Source organism: Labrus bergylta, chromosome 7, assembly GCF_963930695.1.
Source record: "Labrus bergylta chromosome 7, fLabBer1.1, whole genome shotgun sequence".
Classification (NCBI taxonomy): domain Eukaryota; kingdom Metazoa; phylum Chordata; class Actinopteri; order Labriformes; family Labridae; genus Labrus; species Labrus bergylta.
In genome coordinates this window covers 20,932,182-20,954,713 of record NC_089201.1, presented here as the reverse complement: position 1 = coordinate 20,954,713, position 22,532 = coordinate 20,932,182, and positions in this window count along the sequence as shown.

Here is a 22,532-nt window from a genome sequence, read left to right as displayed (position 1 = left end):
AACCAGGAGCGCTCTCATGAGAATGATGGGGGCTTGACTGCCTTGTGTTTGCCCCCACTTCCACCACTCCCAGGCAACTGGTTCACCCATAGCCTTATTTTATTCTCTTTCTCACTGTGTGTTTGTCTCTTTAATTAATCTAGATATCTAAATCTGTTTACAGTGACTTAAGGTTGCATTAAGAAGGGATGGTGGAGGAGCACATTGATTTTTTTTTTTTAACTGCAGTTTGGAAATCTTCCAAGTACACCAAAAATGTATCTTCATTGACTGGGACATTGACATTTTAAAACAGAAATCTGTGCAACAGCATTATCGCAAATATCTGCTTCTTCACGTTTGAACGAGAAAACCACAGAACAGCTAACACGAGAATGATAGAGCCAATCAAGGAAACCAGGCTTTGCATTTATTAAAGGAAGCCCAACAAAGGCCATGGACTCATGCCGTGGGGATGAGGCCACACTTCCAGTAGAGCAAGACTAATCATGAATGCAAATAAGCACAATGAAAGCAATGAGAGCAAGAGAGGTGCTGCGACATCCTTTGGTAAACCTCTGGGAAACAGCTCTTGGCACGTCTCAGGGGGTTCTACTTATCATTTAAAGAGAGACTGAAACACACTAACTGCTGAGACAATGATGTATTCCCACCATGCAGACAGAGAGGGAGAGGGTAATTGAAACCGAGAGAACAAGAGATTAGCAGATAACGCTTGCAAAAGGCAACGTAATCATCTCAGCTAATTTGTTCGCTGCAGTTTGAGGCAACCAGATCCACTCATTAGCAAAGAAAAAGCAGAGCGTACTGTAGAGATGTACACACCATAAGGAAAGATGTTACTGGTCTTTGACAAAATGCTTTGGGGGAATGAGTATGCTGTGAGGAAGAAATCTTTGTGCCCTATGTGACAGGTTTATTGGGATTGATCATGTTTGAGTTGTGTGGTGAAAGCTCTAGAGGGGTATCACTAACTCGAGTCTAGCTGGAAACTGATATTTCTTCATCTCATGCTAAGCTGAACACGCCGAGCCGGCATTTCTCTTTACTACTTTAGATAGTTAAATGCCATTCTATGCAATAATTGTAAACTGCTTATACCACAGACAACAAACAGATACACAGTAAAAAGTGTATAAATAGATGACAGAAGTAAACTGAGATCAAACTGAACATAGCTATTGACCAAAATTGTATAATTTAAATGTATAAACAAAATTATCTGTGTATTAAGTTGATTATGTAATTATCCATAATTATCTGATTCAGATATTTGTTTACGCAGATAGAGATCAGATACAGGTTTAAATGGCTCTACCAACCATAGTTGAAATTGTAAATCGATAGTTAGAGATTTCGAGAAGTACACAATGCCTTCCTGGCGCAGAGCTGAACCATTCAGAGCCACGGCTATGGAACGTGGAAGAGTGTGCCAGTTCACACTGAAACATAAGCAAATACTCAATGAATGAGCCAGCTTCCAGGAAAAGCCAGAGCCCAGTGGAGATAGCTGCTAATCTGAGCATGAAGCAGAAACCCAAACAGAGGGCAACCGCAGGGCAGGCCACCCGAGCACGACAGCCAAATGCATCAGACACCTTCGGGTGATACCAAACCGCAGGACGCACAAAAAGGCTGGGAGCCATGGCGCAAGCTGAGCAGCTGTAACCCACCGTTGAAATAACTGACCACATAGAAAACGTCGGTGATGAACACCCATTCCACCACTGACTTTAGGGAACTCTATACATTACACTTTAAACATGCAATGGAAGATGTGCACAGGAGTCAATGGCTCTCAACACAGCTGATTGACATTCAGGAAGATTTTCAATATACAATATTTCAATGGTTTTAAATAGTCTTGCAAAAACAGGGGAAAACAGAGGTTATTAAAGAATGTTTTGCCAAATGAAACAGAGCATTCAGAAAGGAAACCACATCATATTGAGTTGGAATTTGTGGTAATATAGTTAATCGTCAACATTATGTCGCTGGATAAAACTTGTTGGGATTTGATGTTTAATGCCCAAAATATTCACTGTTAAAGTTATGGCTTAAAACGGTCAAGTCCACTACTTTGAGACCTTTTGACGAGGGATAAAAACTGCCATCCCTTTGTGCCAAGCAGGCCTTGGTTTTTGACTCTGTTTGAATTGCAAACTACCTACAGGACTATGGCATCCCAATATATGAATGCAGAAGGTTTTTGGGAGAGGATACTTTATGCTTAATGGATATGCAGCCACATTGAGGTCGGCTTGTAGATAAGGTCTTTTCTGTACTGTGTCAACTTCATCAAAAAGAGTAAAGTTGTTCAATGTGGCAGCTTGTTTTCCATTTCTCTCGAGTATATTACATGCATTAATGATACACTGTCCAGTGGTTAACAGAACCTAGTGAAGGTGTATGACATACAGCAGTGGTCCCCAACCACCAGGTCTCGGGCTAGTACTGGGCCTTGGGTCATTTCAAACTGGGCCATGATCACCCAGTTGAAAGCAAGAGGGTGGATGTAATCGCTGTATAAGCATTTACTTTCCTGAAATTTGTTATTACATATCACAAGGCAAATCATTTCTATTTTATAAAACAGCACAGCTGCAACACGGACTCCTGTCCTGTGCTTGTTTTATGCTTTATGTGGTTTCTAATTCTCTTGTAACTGCAGGAAAGTCCAAGACAAATTTTCCTTTGGGGACAATAAAGTATATCTTATCTTATCTTATGCAGCCCAGGCAGGGTGATCGGTCACTATAAGTTAGTATCTTGTCTGGAGGAAACACGGAAGAAACAGACGCTATAATCAAGTTCTTTTACTGTGGCTGCTGAAAAAAGGCTCACAGACAGGACAGTGGAGACACCCTCCACTCATTCAGCTCTGACTGCCACCAAAACAAGACTCTGCAGCAGACTGGATGTTAGAAACATAACACCACACTGGGAACACACTTTGATCTTCGTCTCAGGAAAACAGGCTCAGGGCTTACACTGATGGTGAGTTAAGCTTTGATTTTCAATGTTTAGTAGTTCAGGCTTCATTATGCTGTTACTTCACTTATATCTTAACATGACACTAGTAGATGATTGCTGTAAGTTGTGTAGGTCTTTGTGGTCCTGGTAGTTTCTCCCTGGTCAATGCAGTGGTAAATCAAGGGTCCCAAGGCAGAAGCCTTCACCATCTCCAGGCAAAACCAATATCACTTACTTATTAAAGGAAAAAATATGTACTGCATCCTATCTGACGTCTGTTACTTCAAAGTCCATGAAACCTTACACAAGTTCAATCATTGGGGCTATTTTGCAGAAGAGCAATCATTTTAATCATGGAAAACTTTTAAACCACGTAGCAACATAAAAACTCACCCCATGAACAAAAACATAGCACTATTAGTTCACTACACTACCAATAAGCAGAACAAAAACAAAAGCTGAGTTGGGAACTTCTCCCAAAATACATTTTCTTCCTGTCTTAGAGAATATATGGACAAATGATGCAGCCTCTCTGGTGTTTTAATCAAAAATGTATCATCTCAAGGCAAATTATTACTGGAACTATGACCTACAGTGCCTTTTATAATATCTTTGCATGTTGCATTGCAACAAAACAACCAATACTGCAAAAACATACTCTTCTTTAGAAACCAAAATGAATATGGACATTCACAAGTCACTCAGGGGAATACTCCCTTCAGCAAAGTCCAACAGTATCCGGGGATTCCTTTCATAGGGAAACGGACGATTATTGAGGAGGCCAAAAAGTCCTCTCACACTACCGTAATTCAAATTGACAGGAAAACAATAACAGTGTGGTTCTTTCACAAACAAGCGGAAAACACGAATGTGGGCTTTCCCTATATTTTTGTTTGTGGAAAAGCCTGTTTGTCCTCAATATGTCACATTCTCAACCATCATTGGCACAACACACCACATGGCCTTGACCTAATGTTGTGGGTTTCCTGTGAAGCCAAGAATATTTCACCAGCTTATTTCACTCCACCATGTGCTGCACTGATAAGTTTCTGAGAGCAATTCTTGTGGAATGTTAAATTAAAAGAAGAATAGAATATCTTTTGGGTTGATTTCTTAAAATGATGCTTTCTAGCAAGCGCACACACCCACAACTACTACAAAAATTGCATCCAAAGACAACCCCGCCCACCCATAAGGAAGTGAGCACCACATGAGAAAATAATATGGTAAACAGGAAACATGGGCGTAAGAATGCCAAATGCATTCTGTAGTTAAAGCTCCAATCTGTCCTCAGCACAGAAGCACTCTGGGAAAGATTGTTAAAACAGCCTTAAGAATATTGCTTCGGAACTAAAATATCATTGTTTCGGAACGATATAACCAAATATTGAATCATACAGCCCTCAGACTGTTAAGATGGACAGGACAACAGACCCCTGGGAGTAAATCCAGAAGACTTAGAGCTCCTATTGCTGATTGGCTGCATTATGTCATAAATCCCACCTCCTCCACGTTAACAGATGAGTCACACTATGAAACCCAAATACAGTCAAATACATTTTTGTCAAACACCAGATTTGTGTTGTGATAGTTGTTAGCATGCTGATTTATGTCTAAGGACGCACTCACACTGGGCCAAGTTGCCCAGCTGTACTGTGTTGAAGCAGGATTTCCCCCTCCCTGCATCACCACTGGACTACATGCACACTGCTCCAGGTCCAACTGGGCCCTCTGTATATCATCATATACGTATAGTCCTGCTGGAGCGCACCTTTAGTGAGGATATAGAATATATTGCAGTTTGCAAAACAAAGTCTAAATTCATATACACTTTTTTTGTGCGCTCCAAGGTCCTATCATCACGAAAGTGTAATGCAAGAGAGACGATAAAAACCAACACAAAGCTCAGTTGTCATTTTTACATTGATCGATTCACGACATGAACTTATTCACTTATTCACTAACATGAAAGAAAACACTCCAACTTAAACTTTCTGCTTTGATTGCGGCAGGGTTAATTTACTCTTTCCTAGTCTAACAAGTGAGAACAACAGATAGAACATGCCTGCAACTTTACTGACATTGTGGATTATTTTGGGTAATTTCGTTCACATACGGCCCTGTTGCAATCCTGGATTTTTCAAATATGCAAGGTGGGGATAAATTATGAGTCATTTCCGTTTTGCGTCCTCGTACTTGTGTTCATGAGCAATCGCACCGTGCCAAGACACAACTCTTCCCATCATGACAGGAACAAGAAAGTGTAGTCAAAAAACTTGACTGTACAGATTGCCTACAGTTTTGTTTGAATAAAAATACAGTCCTTGAACTTTCCTTCACCATGAATTTTTGTTTGAAATGCTGGATACCTTAGCGGTTATATTATATGTGGGGTTCATGTACAGAGGATATAGTCCTGTAGCAGCGTCTGTGGGTTCAAATCTGACCTCGGCATTTTTCAAAACATCATCCCCCACTCTCTCCCCCCAGCATTTCCTCTCTCTTTAGCTGTCCTATCCAATAAAGGTACCCTCCCCAACAACAAAAAAACATATATAAAAGAAAAAAACCTGCTAAGCTGTATACTGTAACAACCTCAGGGTTGTTGATGTTTTAATTTAAATGTCAATGCACAATTCCATGTCACTAGCTAGCTCCCTTCTGTGCATATCTTGACTCAAAATTACATCAGAAGCAGGTCGTGTCAGCACACATTGCATGGATGTTTTGGTTCAACTTTTGTACAATGAAAGGAGATGGACACACATTGTCCATATTATAGTCCTATAAATGATGTGCCAATGATTGACAGTAGATACATAGATGTGGAGTTTGTGAGCTCAGTAAAGACCCTAAAGAAGGCTAATTTTCCTCATTATTGTCTGCAGCTGTCTGATCAAGTCACTGGCTCTGTAAATTGGCAAGTGGGCAGCATTTCTAGCAGACCTTGGCACTCTGCCAGCTCTCAGTTCCTGTCATTATTTGTGCTTTGTGTCTCAGTGATGGCCACATACACAGAATGAATAGGCAACTCTTTTCTATTAAAGTAATACCCTCATCAAGTGGGCTCCTGTCAGCAATGTTGCCTCTGTGCCTGACTAAGCTTCATGCTTCAAGACAGCTCAGAGAGCGAGGGCCAAAGGCTGGAATTTTAATTGTTTCACAGGAATCAATTGGTTAGCCATCCAAACAAGCAGGCGTAGAACTGCTTTCCATTAAAGATGATGAGCAGATAGAAAGGAGGGATCCAGGAAATGTTGCCATAAATTAATCCTGGATACGTTTTTCAATGCTGAAATGGACTACAAAGGGTGGACTACAAAGAGGAGTGGACTTGAAAGAAGAGTTTAGAAGAAGGTTGAAAGGGGATTGGCGGATACTTGTGAAAAGGAAAGATGCATCCTTTCTAGTCTCAGGGAGATTAGACATTGCTTTAAAGTGACAAAACACCTTATTAACCTCTGCCTGACCTCTGGGGATTGGCCTTTGACTTGTGGCCCTGAAAACTGCTGCGCCTCACTCCGGTTGGGAGTCACCAGCATGAGTCTTTTCATTATGACTACCGTGGGTTACAAAAAAATGCCAAAAAGAAAGAGAGAATGCGAGGATTGTCTGGGTGCATGTGAGGCAGACGATGGAGGGACATAAGTATAAAGTGATGACCCAGAGAGGAGAGTTTAATTAGAGACACAGCACCTCTGGTAATCCACTCTCCCTATTCACTAAAAGAACAGGGGTGGGAGGGATGGGCAGGGTGAGATGAGACATTTTTAACAAGAGGTCAGAGAAACTTTGGCTTAGAACATTGGCCTTTATCAAATCCACAGGCAAATCCGCAGATTAAGTCTATTCCATTGTTTTCAGGAAGTCCGCTCCCACCAACCCAGAATGCAGGAGGCGGATTTAGGTTTAGGTTTTTTAACTTTGCAAGAGCTCCAAGCCACTGAAATAGATGGCAGGGTGTGTTTGTGTGTTCACGTGTAACCGTGTGTGAGTGTGTGTGTGTGTGTGTGTGTGTGTGTGTGTGTCAGTGTGAGCATGGGGGGATGACACAGAGAGGAAGGGGTTTTCAGGAAGGCTTGGGCTCGAAAGTGAAGCTCTAACCAGAACATTCCAATGATCGCTCATGACTTTCTGGCCACCAAAAGCAGAGCAGATGGATGGCGGGCTGCTTTCCCGCTGTGACCTCTCCATTGATAATATGTACTTTGGAAACTGTCATCCTTCATGGTTTCATTAAACCTTTTGTGATATTTACACGGCCTGCTGAGCTGTTCTCTATACAGAGTCGATTTGGTCAAAATATGAAATTCTCCCCTTAAATAAACACTATGCTTTCTTCCATGCAGGGTCACTTAACCACAACCAAAGTCACTGGCATTTGATGTAGAGCTTTGGTCAAAACACTTGTGGACAGCAACAAACTTCAGTCCAGAACTATGTATCAAATATTCTTTCACAAAATTTCAACAAAACCCTACTCGTTTCTCCTTCTCTTCTTTACCTGTTACTTGTCACACTGTGTCTCCAGCACTACGCTTCCTGTGCTATTCAACCTGGGGAAATGGGGCATTGGAGTGATGACATGAAGAAAGAATCACTTGCAGGCAGTGAATATGTCTCAGCACACTCCTGCAACTATTTAAAGTAAGCCTCTTTCAACTCCGAAACCAGGATGGAGGAGAGAAAACACATTAGCGAAATAGGCAGAAAGCCTAGACACAAAAGGCAAATGATTTATTATAGCTTTCAGCAGAAATACCTGCAGAGGAGTGCGTGCCCTCAGGTGCTTTTCTGGCAGAGTATAGATGAGGATAAGAGAGTCAGTGATGAAAGATGCTCTGGAATGAGGAGCCAGGGAGTCTTTGGCATGAGGTAGGCAGAGAAGATGTTGGTACCTCTTTATGCAGGCGGGGATTTCAGAGAGAGCTGAAGGAAGGGTGCTCAAGCTGCTGAAGGGTAGCTGGAAAGCATTACTTTCCAGAGGGGTCTCAGTTGGTTTCTAAATCATCAGGAGGCCTATTAAAACCATCAAAAGAGCATGTTCTAATAAGCAAAGTGTATGTAGATATTTCCAACCACCTTTGGCTAGTTTAGTGGCTCACAATATGGACGCCAACTGAAGAACAGGGCACACTGAGGTTTGATTAAGGTGCTTGATTGTGCATAGGTGTGTTTTGGACATAACATGATACATTCAAAGACAGGTGCACTTGCCTATATTGCCATTACATGATGGTTTTAAGTCTTCATTCATTGACTGGGCTCTAGCTGGCTCATGTAACTTCTAACTTCCATTGTGCTGCAAAAAATTATGTTGGTCGTAGATTTAGGTTACATCCACCCAAGCATTCCCACAGCATTGGAAATAATCAGTGTCATTCCAAATTAAGGGAAACGCTGTGTACATTTAGTCACAAAGAACAAAAGGGTAACTACATGAATGATCAAAATCTTAGGACAGCAACGTCTAAAGCACAGAGGTGTTAAAAGGGGAAGAAATCGTTCTGCCCTTGTCCGCCATTGGAGGTGGTAACAGAGACGTAACACTGGAAAGAAGAAGGCAGAGCCAGCAGGGTGGAACAGTGAGTCTTTAGCCGTTTTCACATATGCACTCCGGATAATATCTAGATATTTACAGGAGGACTTCTCCGGAGATTCTCCCGAACTAGCCGTTCACATATGCTCCTCACAGCGGGGGACTTTCCCTGTCAGAGGGGAGGGGGGGAGGGGGATTTCCCGACGTAAGACGTGACGTAAATAAACAACGCGGAAGTAGCGGCCGAAGCAACAGAGTCCGCTACACGACGTTATAATGAGAATATCTGCCTTTATATCAATGCTATGTGTAATCCAATGGAATGACAACATCCACAAAAGAGAGGAGAACAACATACTGACGAACAGAAAACATAATGCAGCCGTTTAATTACATGCACAGAGATCGTAGTGGTCACATGCAGACACTTTAGCCGGTCACTATATAAACATCATTCTCTTTGCATTGGCTCGAATTGAAATCTCCAGAGTATTTTTGGTCGCGTTCAGACATCAGCTCACTTGGATATTCTGCGGATAAAATACTAGGGGTCTGGCCGGATAAACTCCGGGTAAAGTCTGCGCGAAAAATGCGGCTGTTTGCGTTCACACATGGCCTAAAGAACCTCCGGGTAGCCAAATCTCCGGAGTTTTTCAGGAGATTTCCGTATGTGTGAAAAGTGTTTTTGAGTATGTGTAAGTGAAGCTCCGGATGAGTGTTTACATGTTATGTCTCTTGAGTTTCTGCAAAACAGGGACACCAATGTTATGCCATTGTGGATGCAATATGTAAGCCTGAGGGGTAATAACGATGGAACTCGGTTACAACGCTGTGGAAGAATCGCAATGTGTGAAGGGTTTGAGACTTGACTTTACTTATCATGATGCTATAACATCCTGGGCCCAAAGTTTTCTTTAGATTTCCAGTTGAAAATAAAAAGCTTGCTGGCTAGCTGAAGACACGTGAAGATTCTTTCTAGCAACAACAAATGAATGACTGTCTTCCTGTGAAGTAATTGTTTTAATGATATTAGTCAACATATGTCTAAATCAAACTGATCATAAAAAAGAGCTTAGGCGGAGGAGAAAAAGGAGCAAATGGTTATGTTCAAATAATCTGTAAGACTTGCTGTAGTTAGCATTAGCTTTTTAGTCTTTCTATTCAGAACAAGCTGCAGTTTGATAATCCCATATGATCAATCCTGTTTGTTTATCAAAGAGCACTGGCGCCACTGTTCTGTTTGAATCAATGGACAAATACATATTTGCACACTGCTCTGTAAAGCAGATTTTGGCCACTGAGTAAACTGGATGAGATCAAACAGTTTTTATGAACCGCTGCCATCAGACATGCGTCAGAGCCGAAGCCGAATAGTCAGCCCACTGACGGCTTTGAGGACAGTTTTTACGTAATGGAGCCAGCCAAAAACCTAAGGAACCATTTTTAGACATATTGCACATTGTTCAGTTCACTGTAGCCTATGAAGATACCCACTGCTGAGTCAGATGTTCCCAGCGCTAGGTATCTTCATTTAGCTTGTGGACACTTGACAGATATCTTCCATGTTTATGGGATCTCTTTTGTTGTCCTTGGCAACATGTGGACATCCTCCTCCATTCTAAATGATGTCAAATTTGAGACATTGCATGGCTCTTTCATTCTTTGGAAATATGGGAACTCATTACCAGCCCCAGCCACTTCAGGATTTAGACAAAACAAAACGAAAAAAAAAAAAAAAAAACACATTTTGATGTTTCTCAGAAGAAGCAAATTTGTAACAGCTCAGTTGTCATCACAGGATCATTAAACATCAAGTGGCAAAGCAAGTAAATGGGAATGAGTTTATTTTATTCTATTTTTGTCAAATTACTGTTTTCATGGTCATAATGACTTCCCCACTCCTCTTGATAACAGATCATTTTTTAACACTTTAGCTCCTCATATTTTATTGATAGTCATATAGAACACGTCATTCAACAGAGTAAAAAAACAACTGAAAAGCTTACAGTTAGAGAGAGGGGAGGGATGCATTGGATGAGTTAGTACGTTTGACTTGTAGATAATGTGGTGTTTTTTCACATATTCTCTTAGAAGTTGCAAACACAACATAAAAAGCCAGTTTTATGTAAATAATAAAAAAATACACAACTTTAAAGAAAAATTCTAAAACTACCTGCTTTTTCACCTTCACACACCTTACAAACACTGTTTAAAAGACAGTGAATGTTTGATGGTGTCAGTGTAACAAGTATGAACAAGAGCTCTTGTATTTATAAAAAAAAAACACTTATCAACAGTGACACCAAAGGGAGCAGTAATAAAGAGAATATTGTTGTACGATTCAGTTTGTCCTGGTTTCCATTTAGACTTCACCCTGGATTTCTCCTCTGACTCTTCATGAATAATGTTATGCTTGTCTTGATCAGTGCACAGCATTTCATCCAAATGTTGCACACTGCTGCTTACATGATCAACACTAATTTTATTGATGGTTCTGTTTTGGTTCAGGCGCATGCAGGAATTCATGCTGTGGCTGGTTTTGGGGGGTTGCCTTGCGACACAGCTGCAATCATAAGCCTCATGTTGCTGTGGTTGGCTGTATTTACCAAGTCATTCAATACATTTTTTGCGTCTTTACAAACATTCAGAAAAAAAGAATATTTTTTTTTTTGGTGGACATAACTTATGTGTGGTGTAGAGTACTTGTATGTGTTATTAATTTTCAGAAATGTTCCCATTTTTTTTCACTTGAAGCCTTTAGAAATTTAGTTTGAAATGGGGAAAAATGCATATCAGTCTATTATTCACCATCCACAGAAATTTAAGTGCAAATAAACATCCATAACTATTAGAAAAGCCACAAAACACTGCTTTTTGTTCTTAAAAATTCTGAAGTCTATGGAGGCATGTCCCAAAATATTTTGATCAACATCTGCCTTACTCATCTGCACAGCAAGAGCGTATGAAACAATCAGTGTATTGAGCAATAAACAGTATGTTTATGTACAGTTCTCATAATCAGTTTTATTGGAGGAAGCAGAATCTCTCTAAATGATCTTTTCAACAGGTCTGTGGTGAGTGATTAGTTACAGAATGCACCGTCATTGTTAGCAGTTAGATTTACGTGCAATGTCACCTTACATGACCCCTTTTGTGCTCAAAGCCATGTATGCAATGCCATAATACAGTTATGAGGTGTTATCTAGTGCTAAACTGCCCTTAACTTCAGCTGCTTAAACTCAACAGCCACGTGCAATAATAGATCATCAAATGCTGCATTGGACTCATTAGCCTAAGAAAGACAATCAGGGTCATCACTCTCAACAGCACATCCATCAGTTATTACTGTAAATACTTGCCCAATAACAACACAGAGACAATGCTCGATTTATGCCCAATTCAAAATCCACTATCAGGAAAAAATTATAAAATGTATATGACAATAGCACAAATTTAGATTGAAACAAGTTTCATAAACTTCTCAGATGCTATTATGTATATGAGACCCTATAATATATCAGTCAAAGGCTTCTTAGAATCTTCTGACGGCTTTAATGGTTCATGAAGAAAGTGTGAGACTGGTAGAGAATTGTAACACTGCAATATTGAATCATCAGAAATGGATTTCTGCAGGCCTAGCTTCGAGAACACTCTCTTTACAATTTAGGAAGATGGCATCAATTGCTGTATTGCAGTGGAACTTAGCTAAACAGAGCTGCCCACAACACAAAGTTTTGGGTCAGGTTGATTAAACAGACCTGGGTTTTTGTTTGGGTTTTGCCATCGTGTCATCGATGCCAAGTTACTCATTTGTGATGTCTGCAGTTGTGTCTGTGTATTTTCACAATGTAAATCCTCGATGGAGAAAGGTTCAAACACTGCTGGGATGAAAATAAACAGGACTTTAATTGCTTGCAAAAATGTTCTCCTCTCATGTAGTAAATAAGCCTCAGTGTCTCCTTTCCTTTTGTTCAATCCTTCAGGTCATTCACAAGATCCCACATTCAAATCCAAAGTCACGTCTACCCAGTGTCAGCTGCTGCCTTAATTCTAAAAACGCCACTGAAGGAAAAGCAAATATTTAACCGAAACTTAAAAATAATTTTCCACCTCACTAAGAGGACCACACAGACACACACTCACAACCAACACAAATGCATGCATGCGTGTTGAGCGCAAAGCTGTTCCTCTCTCCTTCATACACCTCTCTCACACACACACCACACACACGCACTAAGTTCTGCTTTTCTTCAAAGCCACATCCTGAATCTCCTTCCTCGGGGAGAAGATTTACACTGTGGTTGTCCTTCAGGTACACCATAAGAGCTCAGTGTTAAACCCTCTACACTTACAACCCCCTGATTTTGGACTATAGGTTTACAGCCAAATTGAAACCATGGAAAGTAAGGAAAAAGTTGAAGTATAAAATCATATTAGTGCATTCACAGAAATGTGAAACTTCCATCTACAGTGGAGAGACTTATTTCTTTAAGACACAAAAAACATGACACATGGGCTAAAAAAGCATTTAAAAAGTTCTTAAGCCTCTATAGTATTTTTACAATTTGTACATTCCTGGGCTTAGCTCCACTTAGGGTCTCAGGCGCAGGTTAATGGGAGCTTGAAGAGGGCAGTCAAGGCCAGGGTGCTGGAGGAAGCAGTGGGAGGAAGAGGGGTTAATCCCAGTGCTGCACATGATCCAGGTTAACTATATTGTCTTGGCCTCTCTCATTGTGGCTTAAGTCAGCTGTGTAAGCAAAATTTATAGAGTGAGAAAAGGGCCATAGCCTTGGTTGGTACACATGTCCAATGAATGTCTGGTAATGGGAAGCGTTTACTGACTATATTCAAACCATAATAACTTCCTGCAACACTTACTTGTTTGTAGTAGTATGATTTTAAAGTTATGTGAACTTGCAAGAACCAAAATAGTAACTTTATAGAATCCACAGATGTTTGCTGTTGAAACATGGTAAATTACAAGACTAACATATAATTATCCCTTAATTTAATGATGTTTATAGGTTTTCAATGTGGTGAGTCCTCTGGAACCACAGGTGGTAATTTAAGTGAGTCAGATGGAAACCAAACTAGGCCCTGAATAATTTTGGATTTATTAAGAAATTAAGAATTTTAATAATTGTACAACTGAAAAAAGTACAATTCTCAATTTTAAGCCTGTATTGTTGTAAAAAAATAAATGTGAACTGTTCAATTAAATTCGATAGAACACAAAACTCTAAAGCCATTTTCACATATTCACAACGGAAAATATCTCCGGAAAAAAAGTACCGGAGATTCTTCCGACCTGGCTGTTCACATATGCACCTCACAGCGGGAGACTATCCCTGTCAGAGGGAGGGGGGGGTCTCCTGAGGTAAGACGTGACGTAAAAAAAAACAATGCAGAAGTAGCGGATGAAGCAACAGAGACACAATGCTATAATGACAATATTTGCCTTTAATGGAATGACAATATCAACAAAAGAGCGGAGAACAACATACTGACAAACAGAAAACATAACGCAGCCGTTTACTTGCAGGGAGATCGTAGTGGTCGCGTGCAGACACTTTATGCACCGTTCGTCAGTCACAGCTATAGAAACTGTTGAATAGGCCTGCACGATACTGTATGAGGAAAATATGCAATGTGCAATAACAGTGTTCAACATTGCAATGATGACATTAATGCGATAAATAAACCCTGGTCTATCCGGGATTTTTCCCTTCTGTTGTAGCCGACTGGGAACCACTGGATCCATGAAGGATTCAGTGTCCAGAAGTTCTTGTGTTGCTGGTCCATCATACTTTGATGCGTTGTCACTACCTGGAGTTTGCATATACGGAGCCTTGGTCTGTTTAAGATGGCAATGCTGTTTGGGCTGGGATGGTCATGTGGTCTGGTCAACTAGTTATGATATAACAAGTTCAACCCCTGTGATGTCCTGGTTCTTGTTGCCCAACAGTCTACATGGTTGAATTGTGGGGACCAATAGAAGGGTAGGTAGGGCATCTAGTATTGGCGTCGCACTACCTTGCTAGCTAGCATAAACAAAGCCTCGATCTGCTGAAGGTGGCAATGCTGTTTTAGTTGCATTGGCAACTAAGGGCCATAGGGTAGGTTATGTAACTTATCAGTAGGACATAAGGGCATAATCGGGATGAGGGGTATCTTCACTGAGCACTTATCCCTTCTTTGTGGCACAAGTGTCTTGTGGTTATTTCAAATACTGTAATCTTCCTATTTAGCAACAAGCGATGTCTTCAAGAGATGAAGGACTGGTATCAAATAGGAAATACTCAAATAGATTTTCCCAGAAAGAGCATCAGTTAATTCTTGCAAAGGATGTAATGTCAGATTTACAGACTCCAGCATATCCAGGTCATCTTTTGCCTCAAACCTCACCTGGTTGGGCAATCTGTAATGGATGAGTGCTCTGGAAGGCTGTGCACCATTTGTGCTAGTTTTAGTGCCGTCTCCCTGCTCTGCGAGATAAGTCCAACCAACTTTTTGCAAACTCCAGCAGCATGTGCAATGACTTCTTTAACAGCATTTTCTGTATAAAAGACAAGGAGTTGTAATTAACTGCATTATAGCAATTTTGTTATGACAATAAGTGATAATCCTGATGCTTTATAATTTAATAAATATTACAAGGTAATAATCTAAGGACATAGTAAACTGGATCAAAAAATAAAGTAACTCATGACACTTCTAGAAAGACTACCAATATGACATTTGTTAGATTATCTTTAGGCACAATTTCAATAAACCAAACCACAAGACAAGGGTTTTCAGGCTTCCCCTGAGACCTTGGCGCCCCTCTGTGGACGCACGGAAAAATGCAAGAAAGCAGCGTCATGTACAATTGTTTCCTAACCCTAACCCAAACTGAGAGCCATTAAATTAGATTACTCAATTGTCAATTTGACAGTAAGGTTGCACATTCTAAATATTTCAGAATTAGCTTAAAATCTTGTTTTAGAGATAACCAAATAGTGGGGAAATGCTAAGATTATTATTCTCATTTCATCATGATCGCATTGTGTTTTTTACGTTACAGCTCCACATCAGTTATATTCAGACAGTTGCATAAAAGCTACAACATGCTTTCCATCATAAAATAACTTAATATGATGTTACAGCCCGAATGAATTCATGGTTTGATACAAATCAAATTAAAAAAATAACAAGCAAGATCATTAATTCATGCTTACCAATTGCAAGATTCAGCCTACGGCCAAAACACTGCAGTCTGACCTTGCAGTTCAGTGCGGTGGCCTTCACAGTGTTCGACCCGTTGTCAGTGGTGATGAAAACCAGCTGGTCCTCCCATTAATGCTGAGAAAGAACGAGAGAGTGTACAGTGAGGCTAATGTATGGGTCTGAGGTCTGAATAGACCAAAGGTGCTATAGCATAGTTGTCAATTGGCCCAGTTCCGATTCCACTGTCCATTTTTGGAAGAGTGACTTCAGAAAAACTGCTTCACGATGGGATCCGATATCTAGACTAACAAAACTATCTTTGATAACTGTTTATAGGCATCATGTCCTCAGACAAACGGCCCAAGAAATGGATCTCTATTGATGTACGCTAGGTTCCTTTTTCTGTTAATGGGTGTGCGTTTTCTCCGGGTGAGATCCATTTCAAGCAGAACTTAAGCCCTGCTGTGTGTTAAATTATGGTCTAGTTTTTGGTAAGCATGCCAGAGTCGCTATGCAAGCTTACTCCATCTGTGATGTAAACAAACACCAAGATGTTGATCCTCCATTCCCCCTCGCTGTGCAACAGATTTCATTCTTCCCCTCTTTCAAGTCTGTGGCTTTAGATGTCTGTTTTTAATTGTACCATTTTCTTACTTTTGTCTTCTTCTATTGCAGAGAATTGCCCTGCAATTGATAAACGGTGACAGTGCTGGTCTGCAGGAGGAGACCTTCAGATATACGCAGTTGAAGAGAAAGGCAGAGATACTCTGTGAGAACAGTTTTACCCCAAGCAGGGAGTCTTTCCGAATTATCTGGATCAGATTAGTCCCTTCCAATTGAGGTGGTTAGAATGAAGCATTTTTTTTCTGATCAGGCTTTATTTCGATTATTTCGGTCCATGTAAAAATAGCTAGTGTTAAATGAATTTGGATTGTACAGTACTCTGAACACTGAATAGTGTTCTTACACAATATGAACTAAGTATTAATGTTATTCTAAAAAAGTATACATGTAATTGTAACCAAACATCAATACATTCTACATTGTAAATAAAAGTTTTTGGACAATTGGTGCTGCTTTTAACAAGGTACTGTTCATATTTGCAATTCCAAACTGGTAATCTCATTCAATTCATGTTGAAAATGATACATCTAAACCTGTCATTCAATGGTTGCCCATGCAGTTGATTGGTTGACAATAAACACCACCCACATATCACAGGGGCCACCAGTTTACAATAAATGATGCTTTAGCTTCCTGTGGTCAGCATAGTGTCGGCTAACACATCATCAGCATTCCTGATGACTTGCCCAGTGCAAACGTCTATTTACACTGCCATAAAAACAATAGTTCAAGTGGGCTGTAGAAAATATGAAATGAAATTGGAGAGGAATGGAATCCAGTCTGATATGCTTGGTTTCTCAGAGGAAGGAATCGTCTGTCTCGTCTTGTTTACTAAACCCAGGCAAAATAAATCATAAAGCTGACAAGTGTACATTTCTTTCCAAACTATGAGCATATAATGTCTTTGTGTGGTTTCTTGTCACAGGGCACCTTGTCAGATACAATTACGTAGAGCAAACCTTTTCCTTAGAAATAAACAATTGAAAACAGAGGCAGCAATACACTTGGTTAAATTGTTGCCCAAGGGCTGCAGTTAGGGTTGTTTACTTTGCAATGCAGTGAGTGCATGTACATTATATTACAATATTGTGTGAGAATTGCAGTTTTCTCTGACCTTGGACATAACACATGGCCTGAGGAGCCAGATTCCAGCATTTCTCTGTTTCATGCTCAATATTGTGGGCAGTGAAAAAAAGTAAAAGGCATGGAGCAAAAGAACATAAAAATTATTGAAGTGCAATACAGTTAGTTTAGTTAGGTACAGTTAATTAACAAATCTCCTCTTTCAGGTCTGTAATAGTCATTTCACTGTATTTCTTTAGTACAGGTCTCAATAAAACATGATAAGACAAGACCAACAGGTGGTCTTCAATTGTTTTCAATGACGAGAGAGCATTCGCAGCAGCAGGCAGGCGCTTGGAGAAAAAGTGCTGCGCCCAGCATCTTTTCCGAGTGCTCCACCTTATTTGTGTGGCTGTTCCAAGCGCACAAGTTGAAAGTCTTTCAACTTTTCAGAAAGGCACTTTTGACATCAACAACGCTCTTTTCCAAATGTATGATATTCCCTTAGTTTTGCTGCCTATGGATCATGTCTTGTACCCACATCCTCTCTGCTCCGTGTCTAATCTGTAAGTAAAAAATCTAAAATAAATTACGTACAGGAAAGAAATTAACAGAGCAGTGTCTGTCATACAGCCGCCGTTGTCAACAGACTGTTGTCATAGAGAGAGGACGGACATGTAGCGCTTCTCTTGTCAGCCCATGAATGCTTCATGCAAGCACTCCCGAGTGCGCAGCCAAAAAAGGCTAGGTGGACATGGGGCCTTATGATGTCAACTCTAGGCGTGGTTCTCATTTAAATTCCATGTGTTTACCTGCATTTTTCCTACAGTATTTCATTATCCAGAAATACTTCCGAATGTCGTCCCTATACTTCCCATTATCACTCAACATCTCCCCATGACGTTAAATGACTGGATAGTTTAACAATAGGTCATGCTAAGCCAAGCAATAGGTCACATTATACACAAAGCACAAATGGCCGCCAAGGAAACCATGTTATTGTCCATCAGTGGTTAGAGCCTCGGCTTCCCATGAAACAAGGCTCCAGAGGCCAAATGTTGCTGCATTTGTGGCTGGGTCACACTACAGTTTGCCCATCACATGTGTCATAGACCTTGTTGGTCCCCTCATGGTGGAACAATGTGTCCAGAGCTGGACTGAAAGGGAAAGCTTCCTGAGGTCAGGGGAGTATAATACACTAGCTGGCTCTCAAATAAAACTTGTTTGTTTTTCTTAAAAGGAGGTTGAGGTTTTTGGGTTTCAGTCCATCACCCCCTACACCACACCACCTCCACTCCTCTCCATTTGTTACAATGGAAGCCTTATGGTGTGTGTATTTTGACCTTTTTGATTTTAAAACAAGGTGGTGATTGGCAGAAAACTTGTTTCATCATGACTGGAGCTCTGGTTTGGCCCACCTAAATGTCAGCTGTGTATAAATAAGGTAGAAGGACTGTGGATATAGTGCCTCAGTTTGAGTGCCTTTTGGCTTTAAAAGTATTACACAGAATTTACAGTATTTTTTGTTGGACAACCTTAGGATATCAGCCAATTTATGAGGATCATGGTTAAACTTTATTTGCAAGGAAATCGCCGGCCATTTCAAAAAAAAAATGTCTTTACCTCTAGAGTGTAACATTTGCTTAACATACACTGGAATAAAATGAGATAGAAAATCTTTTAAGTCTACATAAACAGTATAGTTCAAAATGGAAAACATTGAGTCACTTCTTTTTATAAGGTCAAACTGGAGTAGATATTACATTTTTTAAGCTATATTAAAAATCAGTGGTTGCTTTTTACGTCACATCAATAGGTTGCACTTAAGTGTGAATGTACTCCGTTAACCTCAAGATAGCACAGATCCGAAGTAGTTAAAGCTCATTGGGTGTAATGGTCAACATTGGTCAGTAATGGCCAGTGGTTTGGCCAGATCTGCTCCTTGTTACACAGCTCTTCCTGTCCACACATGTGCTGTATAATAAAGACTTCCTCAACAGTTTGGAAACCACCACACTCTCACGAGCACACCCGAGTTCTTTTTCTCTCTCTCTCTCTCTCTCTCTACCCTCTGATTCTTCTTTCTTTCATTCTTAATTTCTTTCAATTGTTCCCATTCTCTCCATCTCTGTCTTCCCTTCTACACATTGACCTTCCCAGGCTGGCCTGGGACTTTATATTTCAGGCTCTGAGGCTACATCTGAAACAAAAGCAAAATTATGGGTCTGGTTTGGCTTGAGGAAAGCACAGTGACCCCGGCATGTGGTTTTCTTAGGCCAGACCAGAGAGAGGTGAGGTGGGGAGAAGAATTTGTGTGAATCTAGCTGCGTATTTGAAAAAAACCCTAACCACAGCTAATTTGAATGTGTCATTAGCAGGAGGGGGGATCTAAACTTGGGCTGGCCCGTGATGCAGTAAAATCCACAAACTACTTAAGATACCAATAGTTTTTCCTTTTTGTTGAGGGTTTTTTGGGGGAGTACATAGGGGCCCTTGCCTCGAGACTAAGCACACAACTCATCACCTCATAAATCTCACCTCCTCATCACTTGTCCAAGTCTTGAAACTTTGACTTCTGTCATTTGCAGCCCTGGGTCCTCCCATACAATGTGAAAGAGTCTACTGGAGTCTACTTACTCTAGAGGCAAGGTATGACATTAAAAGGAACAATGCAGAACTGTTTCCACGCTATGATGAAATTTGTTGTCTTTATATCAATGCTATTCAACAAGAGGGAGGAGAAGAACACAATGGCAAACAGAAAACATAATGAAGAAGCTTCATAAATTGCACGGAGATCACACCAGTCATGTGCATTCAATGGTTGTGTGCCCCTCCCAGGATGCAAACCTCATCATCCTCTCACGCTCACTTGCAGTGAATTTTCATGAATATGTCCTGCCTATTTTCACATGGGTTCAACCCAACTTCACTTGTAAAATGTATTACCTTGAAAATTTACAAAGGGTCTGTGCAAACTTGGAGTGAAATTTTATGCTGTTTGCATTCACACATGTAACTCACCCTGAAAATTTCAGGAAGTTTTCAGGACTTTTGTGCAAGTGCAAAAGTACCATTAAAGAGGATTACTGCAGCTGTTGCAACAAAAGCATTGCTTGATGAATATTTTAATACACAGAAAACACAGAGGTCACATGGGTTCATACTGAAAACAGAAAGGTGTACCACAAACTAGAGGTGTAGAAATAAAACCAAATGGAAAATTGTGTATTTTGAGACTTTACGCAGATGGATCTCCCTGAAGTAAAACAATCAGTGAAGAAAGCTCAGTTTCTTCCTGTGTCTTTTAGTCTTTCCTACAGTGGCATACTGTGTGGTCTTGAACCCTATTTAGAACTAGTGGGTGACCACTGTACAATTAGGTATGCCATGTTTCACAGCAGAAAGTGGAATTCCTGTCAATGGTGCAGACCTTCTCAAGAATAATGCTCACAGCCTTTCATGGCATTTCACCCAAACTTGCTTATGGTTATTGGTGTTATGCAATATGATAATTATATTTTTAAAAAGACACTTAAGATTCATGTAACTGCAGTTTAGAGAGAAATGTGTTTCTTGGTTTGAAGATGTTTAGCACAACTAATTTAAGGAAGTCATGGGTTGATGTCAGGTAAAATGGGTCAGCATCTCGATTTTGTGATTAGTTGATTAGACTTACAAAATTTAAAGTTCATAATTTAAAATAACCAATATGAAAAGTGCATTTCTATCTGTAAAATGTTACGTTAGGTGCTGCTAGGGTGTTCCCTTGTCACCAATTCTTGGGGGGATGCTACTTTCAAAATCATGCTAGTTTTTCGAAAATTACCAACCCTGCCTTTAAGCCTTTTGTCAACTAAAAAGCGCAAGACAGCTTGTTTTTTGGTGGCATTAACAGAATTAGTGCTGGGCGATATGGCCTAAATTTGATATCACAATATTTTTTTGCCTAATGTCGATATTCGATATGACTCCATATTTATCGCTTATTAAGTTTATAAATGTAGCCTATAAAACTGAAACTCCACTGTATAAAAAAAAAATATCACTGGCCCGACCATTGTAATCACTGGCCCAGGAACATTACTTTTGATTCAAAAAATAACAGTCACCAATTTACTCTTGAACCATTCTGATGCAAAAGTAAATTACAACTTTTAGTTAATTAATTGAGCTCTAATTATAAAAATATTGTGTATTTTTCTTGTATTTATGGGCTCATGTTTGTTCAACATGCTGGTAACTGTAAGAGTCTACTTAATCTGACTGATATTAATATGAGGCTGTGATAGAACTGGAATCTCTCCTTCTTTCTTCACTGTGAGAAACTCTTCATACTTAGATCTTTACTTTAGGAGCTCTCTTAACAGCTAAGATGCTTTGTGAATAACTTTTATCTTTACCATGATCTAGTCTTTAACTTTAACATGTTCCAGCTCCTCCAGCTGTCTGCCACTGTTTCTGAAGGTTTTTTCCGCTCTGTTTTCTTCATGTCCTGCTGTCTTTGAATGCTGATTTAAGCTTGGCTTTTGTCGGGATATGATGATTTTAAAACCGTTTACCAAACGTGTGTTTTAGTAGAGAAAACCTGTGCTAAAATTTGTGTGCGAGTGTACAATTCGAGTGTAGCGAGCGGAAGTGACAGCAGTGAAGCCGCCAGCTGAACGTGCAATCAGCTGGCACGGACTCTGTCAATCATTCATCCGGGCCAGCGGGACAGTTATAATGTCGAGCCCTGCGTTATGTGCCTTTTTCTGGAAGTAATTCGGCCTCGCTCGCATCTTTCTCTTTCTCCTCCGTGTTGGTCGCTTACAAGAGCTAGGCTACTCAGCGGCAGGAGTGGAGTCTCCGCCCTTTTGTCTCCGCGCAACAAGCGCTGCTGTGGAAATCTTGCGGAGCAACGAAATATCGCGAGAAAACTTTGAAGTTGATTTTCCCTTTTCCATATCAAGCATTAATTAAATATTGATCGAATCGAGCTTCACGATATATCGCCCAGCACTAAACAGAATTTTACGGAACGGAAATAACCTACAAGGGCAACTTTACGTCGGATAGAGGTTCTGAATGATGGTTTCGATTCATTTTCGATTCATTTTCCTGCTCTACTTACAACCATAAGCTCATA